At 38.2% G+C, this 15,517-nt stretch overlaps 1 long non-coding RNA gene across 2 annotated transcripts in view; it reads left to right on the top strand.

The window, feature by feature from the left end:
* The window catches only part of LOC125458391 (uncharacterized), a 42,112-nt gene extending 26,970 nt beyond the window's left edge, over positions 1–15,142 (top strand). The window contains exons 4-5 of one of the 2 annotated variants that reach the window (XR_007248824.2): positions 10,567–10,666; positions 13,557–15,142. This is a non-coding gene — a long non-coding RNA (uncharacterized LOC125458391). Of the gene's footprint in view, positions 1–10,566; positions 11,023–13,556 lie in introns of those variants that run through there. The other variant, XR_007248823.2, reaches the window with a different exon arrangement.
* The last annotated feature ends 375 nt before the right edge of the window (positions 15,143–15,517 follow it).

Here is a 15,517-nt window from a genome sequence, read left to right as displayed (position 1 = left end):
TGATGTATTTTCAAGTATCTTTGATCATGAATGCAGATGAGACATAGGAAGGATCCAAAATCTTGGTAATTAGATTCCACTCAATTTACAAAAAAAGTTGTTTGTTCGACACATACAACTAAAGACACCTGTTATATATCAAGAATTAGGAACCTAGGTATTTTGCATTAAAAGGATTTTATACCTCATAAATCTTTGGGTGACTTCAAAATAACAGTGGGGGAAGAAAAGCCACAGTACCTGATACCCTGGCTACGACTGGATATGAATTACTGATTTTTGCAACACATAAGGAGAGTATTTGGCCCATCATACCTGTGCTGGAACTTTGTAAAAACATTACACTTGATGGCACATGTTCATTTTTTTATCTGTGACTTTGTCAATTTGTCACATTCAAATATCTGCCCCACTCTTTTTAAAATGGTTTGTGGAAACAACTTCTGCCATCTTTTCAAGCAGACAATTCCAGTTATAGAGGCATGGAATCATAGAGTCATACAGCATGGCAACAGATCCGCCGGTCGAACTTGTCTGTGATGACCAGACATCCCAATCTGACCTAGCCTCATTTGCCAGCATTGGGCCCATATCCCTTGGAACCCTTCCTATTCATATACCAATCCAGATGCCTTTTAAATGTTGTAATTTCACCAACCTCCACTTCCTCTGACAGCACGTTCCATAAAGGCACCAAGCTCTGCATGAAAAACAAACCCTTGGGTCCTTTTTAAATTTTTCCCCTCTCACCTTAAAACTATGTCTTCCAGTTTTGGACTGCCCCACCCTAAGAAAAAGACCCTGGCTATTCATCCTATTGATGCCTCTTTAAGGTCACCCCTCAGCCTCTGACCCTCCAGGAAAAAAAGTTTATTCAGCCTCTCCCTATAACTCAAACCCTTCAGGCTCAGCAACATCTTTGTAAATCTTCACTGCACCCTCTCAAGTTTAACAACATCGTTCCTATAAAAGGGTGACCAGAATTGCACGCATTATTCTAAACGTGGCCTTACCTCTGTCCTGTACAGCCCCTAACAATGATCACAGTGAAATAAATAGTCTTCTTGTCTCCCCTGAGATCTTCCAGGCAATGAATTTAAATTTATAGGATAGGGTAGAAACCAGATGTTGAAAATGTGCCTTATTAAATAAATTGTTTACAATTCACATTTTTCTTTCAACTTTCCTGTTAGATTAAGTACTGGCCTAACTGGTGATCCCATATCCTTTGAACAAATAAAAAAAAAGGCATTCCATTCTCATGGCACTGCATGAGTGCTTCTGGAAAAGAAAAGAAGTAACCTGCAGTAAGAACAATTATCATGTCGTAGACCTGTATTTACAGAACTTTATATCTCTCTGTCTCTGTCTGCCTGTCTCTCTCTCTCTTTCTTGCTCGACACCAACTGTGTTTTAAAGTATCCCTATCTTCAAAGAGGCCTGAAATGCAAAGCAGCCAGAATTGCACTAATTCTATGTCAGTCATTCAATGGATTTGCTTTGTTTGCTTTTGTGCTTGGATTTACAAGAAACTGAGTTCCAAAAAGAAAATAGCCAGTTTGTCCAGAGTAAATACAACAGCATTCTTAATAAATGTTTTTTGGCTTATACTTCAGCATGTAGATCAGGAATAATAATTGCTATGTTGCAGAATTAACCTTATTTCAAATAGTGTTTTATATATATACAAATGATTACAAGAAAAGCCAATGTTTAATCAAATGAGATGACTAAAGAATGCTGAAGGACATAACCATAAAGGCAATAATCAGGGGCTGCACAAGTCAGGATATGATTTGATTTGATTTATTGTCATGTGTAGCTAAATACAGTGAAAAGCTTTGTTTGCAAGTAGTGCAGGCAGATCATAGTAAGCAAGGACATGCAGATCATTGTGTGAAAAAACTTGGGCAGAGTAAGGTATACAGGTTAAACCACATAGCACAAATGCGAGGCAAGATCCAAATTAACAAGATCAGCATTATTTGAGTTAGACAGTCCATTCATCAGTTTAATAATGGCAGGGAAGAAACTGTTTTTGAACCTGCTGGTGGGTGTGTTCAAGCTTCTGTATCTTCTGTCTGATGGAAGAAGTTATAGGAGAGCATTAGCAGGGACTTTGATGATGTTGGCAGCCTTTCTGTGGCAGCGAGACATGTAAATGGAGTCCATGGATGGTAGTTTGGCTTCCGTGAGGGTCTGAGCTGTGCACACAACCTTCTGTAGTTTCTTACGGTCCTGGGCAAAGCAGTTGCTGTACCAGGCTGTTATGTACCTGGGCAGTAAGCTTTTTATGGTACATCTGTAAATGTTGATAAGGGGATGGAATATATATAACTGAATGTCTTGCACAGAAGTTTATGCACAATGTCCTGTGCAGTAGACTGCTTTTCCTTTCAGTATACTTATTCCTTTGAAGGTAGAAACTAGTTTTTGTATATTCCCTATCTTTCTCTGAATAGTATCAGCATTTGCAATGTTAACAGTCATTTCTATCAGTACTGTACCAATGAAGTTCAATGTAAACTAGAGGAACAGCATCTCATTTCTGATTTGGTGTTCTGCAGCTGTCTGGACTCAATACTGAATTTAATCATTTCAAATCACAACTACAGTTCTCTTTTTTTTTCAAACAACACTTGCAGTTTCATTTACTCTTCCTCTAGACCCACCTTTTGTTTCTCTACATGTCCCATTATGATAACATTTTATCTTGCGCTACTATCCCTTTGATATTTATCACTCCTGCCTTCTGCTTTATTACAATGCTTCCTTTTATTTTTCTTTTCAGCCTTCTGACCTTTTTACTTTGTATTGATTTAAAACCTGCTGAATCGCTTACTCTTTCCAATCTGTTGATAGGTCGGCAACCCGAAATATTAACTGTAGTTTTTTTCCACTGTTGTTTCTTGGCATACTGAGTGTTTTCATTTTCTTTTAATCTGCGCCAACTCTTCATTATTTTAAATATTTCTATAATCTCACCCCATGATTATACCACTTGACTGTTATTAAAGTTTGAATCAAACAGCTTCCAGGAGACCTCACATGTATGATGAACAAGGGAATTATTGTCAGGGTTAACTTGTTTCTCAAGAAACTGCATCATCCCAATATTTCACCAAGGAACACAATTTTCAAACAAATGAAACAGTGAAGTTGCTGCTTGTCTATGATAGAAAGTCAACAATAAACCTCTGTTAATTAATTTCAACATGTAAGGTCTAGGTTAGCTCAGTTGGTTGGACTCGTTGCAGAGTGATGCTAAAAGCATGGGTGAAATTCCTGTACTGGCTTATATTACAAGAACAATTCTCCCTCACAAGCTTCTTTCTTGCCTGAGGTGTAGTAACTCTCAGGTTAAACTACTATCAGTTACCCCTTCTAATGTGAGAGAAGTGCTATGGCGACTTCATCTTTTCTTTAGGTATGGAGATTCATTCCGTCAGATTTTAAATAAAGTTGTTTGAGATTTTTAAAAATCCTTTGTTGTTTATCTCTCTTTTTAAATCTCATCGATTTTGCCTCCCTTTCTTTGTTTTATTTACATAATTTGGCTTTTCATAAACTAAAAGTCTGTAATCCCATAGATATTTTACAGACAATTGTAAGTATCATGAATGGGTACTAGTACTCACTCAGACCACAAAAACAGACCAATGCGATAATTTTACAAGGAATGACAATTGCACACAGGTTTCACTGGTACGTGATGGACTGTTTAGGGAAAGCGAGGTAATGGGGGGAGATATCAGGTCCAGAGAGGAGGCTTGCTGCATCCATGGGGAGAGTTGTATTGGTTGGGGGAGTGATTTCAAGTACTGCAAATACTGGGGAAGGCAGGGTGTCAGATCCAGATGGGGGCAGATCAGATATGATAGTAAATTGAAGGGTCTGCAGGCTAGTTTTCATCTTAGAATAGGATAATAGGTTGGCACAGCATTGTGAGGTGAAGGGTCTGTACTGTGCTATACTGTCCTATGTTCTACGTATCTGGTGGAAGGGATGGGCTTACAGGGTTGGGGGGTGTAGTGGAGTTGTAGAGTTGGGCACTCTAGAATTATTTACCTGACTTCCCAGAACCACCCAAATTCTCCAACACTTTCAGAGGGCTTCAGATGTAGAGGAATTGCTTATCTTAATCCTCCATTTTCTGGGCAATTCCTTCACAGTATGTCAGATAGGGATTCCACAGCCCCACGTAGAACTCACATCTATCATTTAGAATCGACTTTCTGGCAATTCGAAAATCTAATATCATAAACTTAGGGCTGAATCTTTTATTTCTTTGGCTAAATGTCAGTTTTGTTGAGTTTCCTGGAGGGTTTCCCTCTGCAAGACTCAGCAAGATCTCTTATCATGTCTTATGAAACTAATTATCTACCCATCCCCTATGGCACCTCTCTATCCAGATTCTAGCCCATTTTCTCGTTCACCATTCCCAGAACAATTCACCACAGCTTGACATCTTGGAATTGACTATATCCTAGAGCAAGTGTCATTTTTAAAAGCTAGTTATGCACCCAGAGTTATCCTGTAGATTTCCTGACATTAGCCCCGTACATGTCAGATAAGGGAAATTAACACCATGTTTTATGGACAGGGAGGTTCTGGCAATTGGGATGATACACAGCCAAGATGTCCTCTTCCCATAGAACAGCAGAGGGGGTAACAACGACAGACAACGCCAGCCTGGTCAGACACTTACCATCCAGGACTGTGCAGTCTCAGCCATCTGGAGGAATGCCTAGCACTGTAGAAAGTAGGACAATTACCTTCTCCACAGTGTCAGATTAAGTGCTGCCATCTTTTCTCCAATATCTCACATTTATTCAATCTATGTTACGGTACGCACGTCCCATCAAACCCCTCTGTCACTACTGTCTACAACATCTTCCCTCACTTACTGTCACCTCTGACAACACTATTGTTTCACACATTGTTTTGGTTAAAAAAAAGTTTATACGAGTTATTGCGCTTAGAACGGGAATGAACATCTTATCGGCTTTGACTTGACTGAGGACTGCCGTCAACCATGACAAGTTTTGTGATTTTATTTTTGCAGTGAACAACATGTCAATGAAGTAAGATTATGAGCATGGTATCTCTGGCTAATGGGCAAGGCACAAAAAAGCTAAGCAGTAGATAAATGCTGTGAGCATCCAAGTAGTTTCAAAATGAGGGGGGCACTAACAGAGCAAGAGAAAGGTCTGGTCTAGTCCATGAACTGGGTATACGCTCATGAGCCAAAAGTGTCCATGCTGCAACATTACAATGATAATTGCCATTCCACCCCAAGGTGCAGCATTGAGTGCAACATCAGTGGATTGGAGAATGTCAAGAGAGTTTTCAGAGGCTGGCATATGTCACATGCCAATGTCTGTTGGCCAGTGGCCATGGATTGTGCCATGAGGCACTAATGCCTAGAGTCCAACATGGAGGCCCTTTGGAGTAAGCAGTGATCTGAATTCACCAGGTGACCGACCACACTGACTCCTATGTTGAGAATTCTGGGGATTCATGCAGTTCTGCGCAATTGGTTAAATAGGAAACTTTATAATGATGTGGCAGGATGCACAGTTAACAAGTCGTTAACAAGTCATAATTCCACTGAATAGGAAACTTGCTGCTGCCAAGCAAGAATTCAGCTCAATGCCAGGGATTTGTATTGAAGATTAGATGAGTTAATGCTGATATTGAGATAGGCCTCACTGAACCTTGTGCCTGAATCTGCCATATTTCTTGACGTAGCCCATGCCATTCAGCTCCCTAAATAATTCTGCCCACATTGTGAAATTCACTACCGAATATTGGAGTTAAACTTGAGATTTTATTAAGTTAAATGTATACACACTACCTTTTGACTCTATATTCTAAAGTTTCTTGCTATAGAATTCAGTGCCATTATTTTGAGTTGCAGCCTTTAAGTCTTCAGCCATCATTTAATCCAACTTTCTCAGGTAATGCACTGCAAGGTGTTGATTCCCAATGTGAGCTCAATAACTCATTTAAACTTTATAACCAAAACACAACAGCTCACACTGTCTGATGTTGAATTCCATTTGCGTCTATAACCCATTTATACCTAATTATCAATATTCCTTTCAACCATCAATGTGTCTGCTAGAGATCTAACTATAGATCCCATTTTAGCACCTGCTGGAGATTACTGCCACACAATGAATCTTCATATTTTATCAGAACTCTATTCGGATAATTAGAATTAATCTGCATTGTTGCTGTTTGCCCTGTACACAAATTAGATTCCAATGTTCGTAAACAAAAACCATTCACTATGAGGATGTTGAGAGATGTGATTTAAAATTTAAGATCTTTTAAAAGTTTTATTAATAGTATAATGTTGGGCCCGGGAAGGAACTTGAAGTGTGAGGAGATGCATTGAGTTGTAGTCATCCATATTGGTCCCAAAGACATTGATAAGTCTTGAAAGGAGGTTTTGCAGAGAGATTTTGGTGAGTTAGGAGCTAACTAAAATGCAGAACCTCCAAGATAAGAATCTTAGCAATCCTAATAGTGAATGGTTTTTGTTTACAAACATTGGAATCTAATTTGTGTACAGGGCAAACAGCAACAATGCAGATTAATTCTAATTATCCGAATAGAGTTCTGATGAAATATGACTGTAACATGGTAGTGATTAACATTCAGTTAAGAGTGTGAATCCTGGGTAAGAAACAATTACGCAAAACTTAAATAAAGGTAATTACATACAGATGAGGGCAAAGTTGGCCGAAGTGGACTAGAAAAGAAGTTTAGCAGAGAAGCTTTTTGAGAAACTGTGGTAAAAATATTTTTTAAAGAAGTTTGCGTCTGACAATAAAGATATATCTCAGTGAGGTAGAAGGATTCTAGGAAGGGAATGAACCGAACATGTTTAACCAAGGAAATTAAGGATAGCATCAGAATGAAAGAAACAAAATGTGGCCAAGATCAATCAAAAAACATAGAATTTGGAATGATAAAGGCTTTCAAAAAAAGACCTAAAATATAAGAAAGAGGTAGAAAATAAACCAAAAGTGCAAACTAGCACGTAATGTGAAAATGGACAGCAAAGCCTTCTTTAAATGTGTTAAAAGGAAGTGAGGCTCTGTGGTGCACATGAGTGCCTTAGACAATGAGTCTAAGGAAATAATAAAAGTGAACTAAGAAAAAGCAGAGAAGTTGAATAGCGAGTTTTGAGAAGATTTGTAGCTCAGGTTGAGGTTCTGGATGTGAGTTTGCTCGCTGAGCTGGAAGGTTAGTTTTGAGACGTTTCGTCACCATTCTAGGTAACATCATCAGTGAGCCTCCGACAAAGCGCTGGTGTTATGTTCCGCTTTCTATTTATCTGGTTAGGTTTCCTTGGGTTGGACATCACCAACCCAAGGAAACCTAACCAGATAAATAGAAAGCGGGACATAACACCAGCACTTCGTCGGAGGCTCACTGATGATGTTACCTAGAATAGAACATAGAACATAGAACAGTACAGCACAGAACAGGCCCTTCAGCCCACGATGTTGTGCCGACCATTGATCGTGTGACGATTGGTGACGAAACGTCTGAAAACTAACCTTCCAGCTCAGCGAGCAAACTCACATCCACAGAAGTTGAATAAATATTTTACATCAGTTTTGATGGCGAAGGACATGAAAAGCATTCCAAAACATAAAGTAATAAATACAATAAATATCACGAAGACAAAAGGTGCCAAGGAATCTAATGGGGCTAAAGGCAAATAGGTCCCCTCAATCTGATGGGTATCATTTTAGGATTTAAAGGAATTAGCTACAGATATAGTGGATGCACAGTAGTATATTTCCAAAAGTCCTTAAGTCCTGGAAAAATTACAGGTGAATATAAACTGTTAATGTAACCCTTATTCAAGAAGGCAAGAAGACAAAAATATGTAACTAAAGGCTGATTAGTTCAACATCCACATTTGGAAAGTGTTAGTTATTGTAAAGGATGCAATAGCAGAGTCTTTAGAAATATACAATATAAGTAAATAGGTCAGCATGGCTTCATGATGGGTAAATTAAACTTGACAGATTTATTACAATTCCTTGAGAAGTTAAAATGCAGGATAGATAAACGCGGACCCATAGAGGTAAGATTTTTGGTTCCATTAACAATTTTGATAACTTACCACACTTAATGATACTTATTTAGAGGCTAAAGCATTGGTGGTATGATAGAATGGATAGACTCTTTATTAACTAATAGAAGAAAGTAATTTGGGATGGGGGGCACATTTTCACAATGGCAACCTATAATTAGTGAAATGCTACAGGGATTAATACTGAGCCACAATTATTTATAATATATGTTAATATCTAGGATGACAGAAGTGAACGTATAATTACTTAGCCTCCAGCTGATACAAAAATAGGTGGGAAGGCAAGTAATGGGATGACAAAATATAATTTGCAGGAATATAGTCAAGTTACGTGAGTAGGAAAAAGACATGGCAGATGGAATAAAGCATTAGAAAGCGTGACGTTATACATTTTGGCAGAAAGAATTGAAGAGCTGAATATTATTAAAATTGAGAGAAATACCAGAAATCTGCAGCTCAGTGGGATTTGAAAGTAGATTTCGATTTATTGTCAAAAGTATATAAAATGTACAGTGAAAAGTACTATTTCAGTCACCATGCTCTGGTGCCATCTTAAAACACTGAATATAATTAAAGTATATTTTTTAAAAAAGCATGAATCACAATGTGCTAGTATCCTGTTCAGTGGATGATTGGGAAGGCTAATTGAATGTTTGCTTTTATTTGAAAAGGAATGGAGTATAAAAATAGGGAAGTTTTGCTAAATCTGTACTAGGCAGTTGTCAGACAATGGCTGGAAGACTGTGATGACAAGGTGTAGAGCTGGCTGAACACAGCACGCCAAGCAGCATCAGAGAAGCAGGAAGGCTGACGTTTCGGACCTAAACCCTTCTTCAGAAATATATGTGAACAGTTCTGTTCCCTTCATCTAGGGAAAGATATGTTGACATTGGAAGCAATCCAGAGAAGTTTCAATCGGTTTGATCGCAGACATGGTGGGATTTTCTTATGAGGAGTGTTTGAGTAGAGTTGGATTTTTACTTATTCACATTTAGAAAAATGCAAGGAGACCTTATTGAAACATATGATACTTAGGGTACTTGACAAAGTAGTTGCAGAAAGGTTGTTTCCCTTCAATGGGTGAGTTCAGAACCAGGGGCTCCAGAACTCAGCGTAAAGAGTCACCCAATTAGAAATAAGATAAGGAGGAATTTCCTCAGTGAAAGTAAATCTGTGAAATTCTTTATCACAGAGGGCTTTCAAGGCTGAGGTTGTTAGATTTTTAATTAGTAATGGAACCTTGGGTTATGGTTAAAAAGCCAAAAAATGAAGCTGAGGATTATCATATCGGCCGTGATCTAACTGAACGGTGAATGCTCTCAATGGGCAAGATGGTCTAATGATGTTCTATGTCTGATAAGCAGCTTTTAATGTGATATAATGTCAGAAAAACACACCATACACCTGATTAATATAATACCATTTCCAAATTTCTTAACCATCAACGCTAAGTACCAGACTTGGTGAGAAGGTGATTAATATTCCATCTATAAGCTAAACAGATGGAAACATAACTCAGATTCCCTTGCTTGTAAAAGGATTGCAGAACAATGCTGCCTGTTTTTAAATACCAATTAGTGCAGCTGTTTTGGAAAGCTCTCCTTTGATGGTTGTTAAGTAACCTAAGTAAAAATCAGCTTGTGCAGACTTAACACCAATGGATGTAAATCCCTCACTTTATACTGCTTGTAACTCAACTGTAATTGGATCTAACTTAGTAGGTTGAAATAAGTGTGACTACAGTGAAATGGAAATACACTGATTTAATTTTGTATATGTTCTGGTTAAAAATATCGAACTTAGTTTTTTTCTTTTCATGGTATAAATGTCATGCCTATTGGAAAGACCGAAGCCTTTCTACTGAATTTACAATACGGCACAACATTGCAATTTAGCACCTTTAACTTGCATTAAATTGCTTTGAGAAGCTAACTGATCTGTAAATATTTAATTCCTGTCTATTTTATACCTGGAACTTACATTACTAGACTATGTTTGTTTGCTGAAAAGGAATACTTCAAATCAATCAAATGTGTAAGAGAATCATTGTGAATCAAAGTTTTTTCCAATCCTAAAATATACTTCCAAATGCACAAACCAATGAGCTAGGAAAGAAATGTTTTGGACAACTTACCATGTACCAGTTATCGAGGGAAAATAAGAACTATTACAAGAATGGTTATCATGGTCTACCAACACTCAACACCATCATCTGAGGTTTAATATTTCAGATCTTCATGGATCAAAGAGATATTTAGAAAGAAGAAATATTGACATAACATGGCTGCCATGTTCACTTGGCCACAGATTGAAGCAGGATTTGTGACATAAGTGTGAGGTGTAGCAAACCTGTCCACACTGAAAACAACCATTTCATGCAAATACAGAGAAAACAAATAATTAACTCAAAGTCAGGAAGTTGAATCTTGTTTCATTTGTGCTTGCAGGATAAATTCACATATTGGGAGTTGAAGACTGCCCATAACATGGAAAGGCATCAAGACTCAGGAATACATAAATGGACCTATGTTGGCAGTAAAGCAGACGGTGAGAAAGAAGTATGAGGTGACAACAACAAGAAGCCGGGAATCTTTTGTTTTCCTGCCCCTCACAGGCTCAGTGATTGCCCAGAGAAAGACCAAGCGAGGATATCAGTTTATTAAGAAATCAAGGCCATCTATCTAATTTGACACTACTAAAGAAACAAAACAAAAACTTAATAGTTGCGACTTGTGCCATTCTCACAACTCAGGGAGTCTATGACCTAATTGCCTTTACCTTCTCTGTCTGTATAGACACCCTTTGCCCCATTTCTTTTTAAATTTATTACCTACGTTTAACACAACTTTATTATGTAAGATGGGGATACGTGTTATTAGGTAATAAAAGTCCTCTCTGTTTCAGGCAAGAAAAACTGGTAAATTGGCTCCTTCATTTTGATCTAGCTAATGAGTGTGAAAAGTTGCATGCTAAAAATGAAATAAAAATATTTGTGGTGAACAACCAAGTGGAGGTTAAAGGAGAGGAATATAAAAAATCAGAGCAGGAGTAAGCAATATGGCCCTTTAAATGTGTTTCATATTCAGTAAGATCATAGGCTAATCTTCTACTTCAACTCCAACCTTCAAGTGTATTCCTCATGTTCTCCCTGCAGTCCTGCACAATCTTTCTTTTCAGATAATATTTCAAATTGCTCTTGAATGCCTCAGTTGAACCCCAGCCCCTCCACAGTTCAGCCAGTGCATTCCAGATTTTAAGCATGCTCCATGCAAAGAAGTCTCTTCTCAGTCTCAGTGGCTTCTTTTGTCAATTACCTGAAATATAAGTGCCCTCAATCTTGTTCCCTTTTGTTGGAATATTCAAAGAAGAATTTGGCAAAAAAAAAACATGTCAAAAGCTCAGCAAAATTGAAATGTAACTTTGGAAAAAAAGCACCTCTTTGATTCAACCTAATGAAAGCAAAATCATGCAGATGCTGTAAATCTGAAATAAAGGTACAACATTCTGCATATACTCAGCATTATCAGGCAGCACCAGTGGAGAGAGAAACTGTTAATGGTTACGTTTGATAACATTTCATTATACTTCAAGTTAGTTCAAAGTAATAGGTCCTTAGAGCAGCACTAGAGGGAGAGAAGTTTTCAGAAATAATATGTTTAAAAAAGGACACCCTCTCATGGTACTTATTTTACTTACACTGTCAGTCAAAACAAATATTTCCCTGAGATTGGACAGCAGAAGCAAACAGTAGTATGGTGAGAACATTTTCTCTGCACATATGCTGATATTCATTTTCTGCAAAATTGAAATGTTCGTGAGAATCTCGGCTTTTCTTCACGTCTTACAAATGGAAGTCCATCTCCTAACCGTTGAAGAGTATTTATCTTTTCCTTCTTTCATTCAGTAGTATAACCTCATCTATACTTACATTGTATTCTGTGGGTGAATTTTCTTAATGGGTGGGTCCTTATTCTGTTTTGATATAAGAAATTCTAGTCCCTTCCTAACCCAGATTATTCAAAATCTAATGAAGTGATTCAAATTTCCACAAGCAGCTAGCAGCAACACTGCTTCATTAAATGCTTATTAATGATAATATCTGCTTAATTCAAAACCTTGTCTTTTTAATGCAAACAACTTTCTTTATATGAGCCAAATGAACATATGTCCATTGAGATGTATAAATTAATAATCCCTAACTTCATGTTGTTATTTTAAAAATCAACCTAAATGGCATGGTCTCAATACACACAGTTACACATGGCATGTAAAAAGGAAGATTTGACTAAAGTAAAAAAAATGAAGTCAACATAAACCAACATAAGTCAACATAATGGGCTTATCAAGGCAGTGATATCCAATTGCAGCCATCATGACTGCAGTGATTCAATAACACCACCCACCTGGCTTCAATTATACTGATGTAGAACATTCATTGTCTAAGAATGAAGAATACACATCGGGAAATATGTTCTCAAGCAATTAATATAATTACATTTACATGCTAGAGTCATAGAAATATACAACACAGAAACAGCCCCTTTGGTCCAACGTGTCCATGCTGACCAGATATTCTATATAAGTCTGGTCCCATTTGCCACCATTTGGCCCATACCTCTCTAAATCCTTCCTCTTCATGTACCAATCCAGATGCCTTTTAATTGTTGTAATTGTGCCACCCTCCACCACTTCCTCTGGAAGCTCATTCATAAACACACCACCATCTGCATGAAAAAGTTGCCCCTTAGGTCCCTTTTATATCTTTCCCCTCTCACATTAAATCTATACCCTCTTCTTTTGGACTCCCCTACACCAGGGAAAAGACCTTTACTATTCACCCTATCCAAGCCACTCATGATTTTATAAACTTCTATAAGGTCACCCCCAGCCTCCAGTGTTCCAGGGAAAATAGCCCCAGCCTATTCATCCTCTCCCTACAGCTCAAGTATCCCAGTCATGGTAGCATCCTTGTAAATCTTTTCTGAATCCTTTTCCTGTCTGAGGGAGACCAAAATTGTACACAATACTCCAAAATGCTTCCTTGTCATGTCAGCTAAGCAAATTTAATCTGACAAATACACTTAAAAGTATCATCTGAACTTGTATCAGAAACACATTCCACAGCTTGGACTGCGAGAGAACACTTTGCATTTTGAACTGGAAGTATGAAAGGACATGGTCTGGTTGGTGAATGTGCTTATGATAGGGGCTTACTGACAGGATTCTACTCTCCCAATGTAATATTAAAACTTTGGTTGTACAGCATATGTATGGATATGGTTACACTCTGCAGTGCACCTTATGGAGGCATCAGGCTGACCTCTTTGGAAAGCCTCCACATCATGCAGTTTACTTTTGATTGATGTGAGGGCTCAGCATTTCCTTCATTAAAATTCCATTACTTTTATGATCTTTCCCATATTTTAACGGCTTACAGATTTGACATGAATAATGCTGTGGCTAGAATCCTTGTGACCCTGCTTCAACTCCAAAGACAAACTGAAAGGAGACAACAATTAGCGCATGCTCACAGCCTCCAGACGGAAAAGCAACCCAAACCAAGGAGGCAGTGGAGAATGAGGCTGCATCAAATCAACAGGCCTCATTGTCATTTTTGTCCACTGCCTGAAATGCAGTGCAAAAGCCGAGTGAGGATGTCTCATGCCATCATTACCAAACTCCATCTTTCGCTGCAGCAGGGCTTGTGTTCAGAAGGACTGTTGGCTAGCCCACCCATGTGTATTGAGGTCTTGGCCGCTTTGAATGTTTTTGTCACTGGCTCATTTTAAGGAGTAACTGAAGACCTGTGCAGCCATTGGTTGCAGGATAGCATAGCTCTGTCCACCATTTGCTGTTTACACTGTTTGGCATGCAAGTAGCCCTGTTTTTAGCTTCACCAGGTTGCCACTTCATTTTCAGGTATGCCTGATGTTGCTTCTGGCATGGCCTCCTGCATTCTTTGTTGAACCAGAGTTGATTCCCTGGCATCATGGTAATGGTTAAATGGGAAATATGCTGGCCCATGAGTTGACAAGTTGTGCTGGAGTTCAACGTTTGACAGGTTCAAAATACATTCAATGTTGCCTACAATAAAGTTTGGGCTATGCTGTAACATATTGAATAGGTTACTCAAACTAGTTCACGGATCACTGTGGAGCTGTGCAATACCACAATTTGTTGAAGAAGAATACAGATAAAGGCTATGGTTGGCACCATGCTGAAAATAACTTTTATGCTATACTGCTGAGAAGGCAAATTGTAAACACTGGTTTGGTGCATTCAGAACTCAGGGAGAAGTTCCGGAAACTAGCAGGAAGCTCAGTGTTAGAGTTAGTGTTCAGGAAAATCCTGGGAGCTGAAGGGATTAGAAGACGCAGTGTACCATTACTCATTTTTAAACGCTCACAAACAGTAATCGTATTGTGCAACTACGCCAGATTAAAGCTCAGGGTACAAACCCAAGGGCAGTACATGTTTGGTGAAGCTAGCCCTCTGTGAAAAAGCTGGCATTATACCTATGAATAGTGCTGCAGTAAAGTCTCCATGATCCAGAGAAGCATCATTAGAGGCAGAGAAGGTAAACAATCAGAAAGGGAGCAATTAATGAGCTAGATCTTGACCAAAAGTGCTTGAGAGAATTTCAAGGTCAGGTCATCAGATGTGAAGAATTGAAATCTTATGTGAAATTTTAGTGAGATTTGGTGACCCACAGTATCACTAACATGTATGGAGGGTGTTGGAGGGGATGGGTATCGCCGGTAAGAAATCTAAGGAATCAGTCTTAATCGCTGTCCCTATTTGATTTTTTTGGGGTATCCAACCATTATTTATCTGTTCACTGGGCCGGAAATGTTAACTCTGTTTTCTCCTTCACAGATGCTGTCAGACCTGCTGAGCTTTTCCAGCAACTTTGTTTTTGTTCCTGATTTACAGCATCCGCAGTCCTTTTGGTTTTTATTATTTATCTTAGTTGCCTCATTTTGAGTTTGGGATGTTAGAATTTAAGTTATATCTATCATTGTATAGTGTAAATCTTTTTCTGTCAATAACCTCAGCATGTTTGCTTGAGTAAGAGTACGCTTTAATAAACTAGTTATTCTTTATCAACTAAATGAACTTGGCTGATTTGCTTCCAATTTTGTATAATTAGCCACATCACTATTTGGTTGACTTTAAAATTTGCTGTGTGCAGTGATGAAGGAGGATTATAAAGGAACTGATGCACCCCTCTTGCCTTGGTTGTTACAGTAGTAATGGAAAGTATTGAGATATAGTGGATACTTCCCTACTATTAAGTACAAACATGACCATGTACACTGAAGAGAAAGGAAATGTCATAACATGTGAAAATGCATCCAAAAGAACTAGCAATAAAAGTGAATCTTGTGCAAAACAAAA

The sequence above is a fragment of the Stegostoma tigrinum genome, chromosome 13 (assembly GCF_030684315.1).
Source record: "Stegostoma tigrinum isolate sSteTig4 chromosome 13, sSteTig4.hap1, whole genome shotgun sequence".
Taxonomy (NCBI): Eukaryota; Metazoa; Chordata; class Chondrichthyes; order Orectolobiformes; family Stegostomatidae; genus Stegostoma; species Stegostoma tigrinum.
Note: the sequence above shows the minus strand (reverse complement) of the source record. Positions and strands in the feature narration are given on the sequence as shown.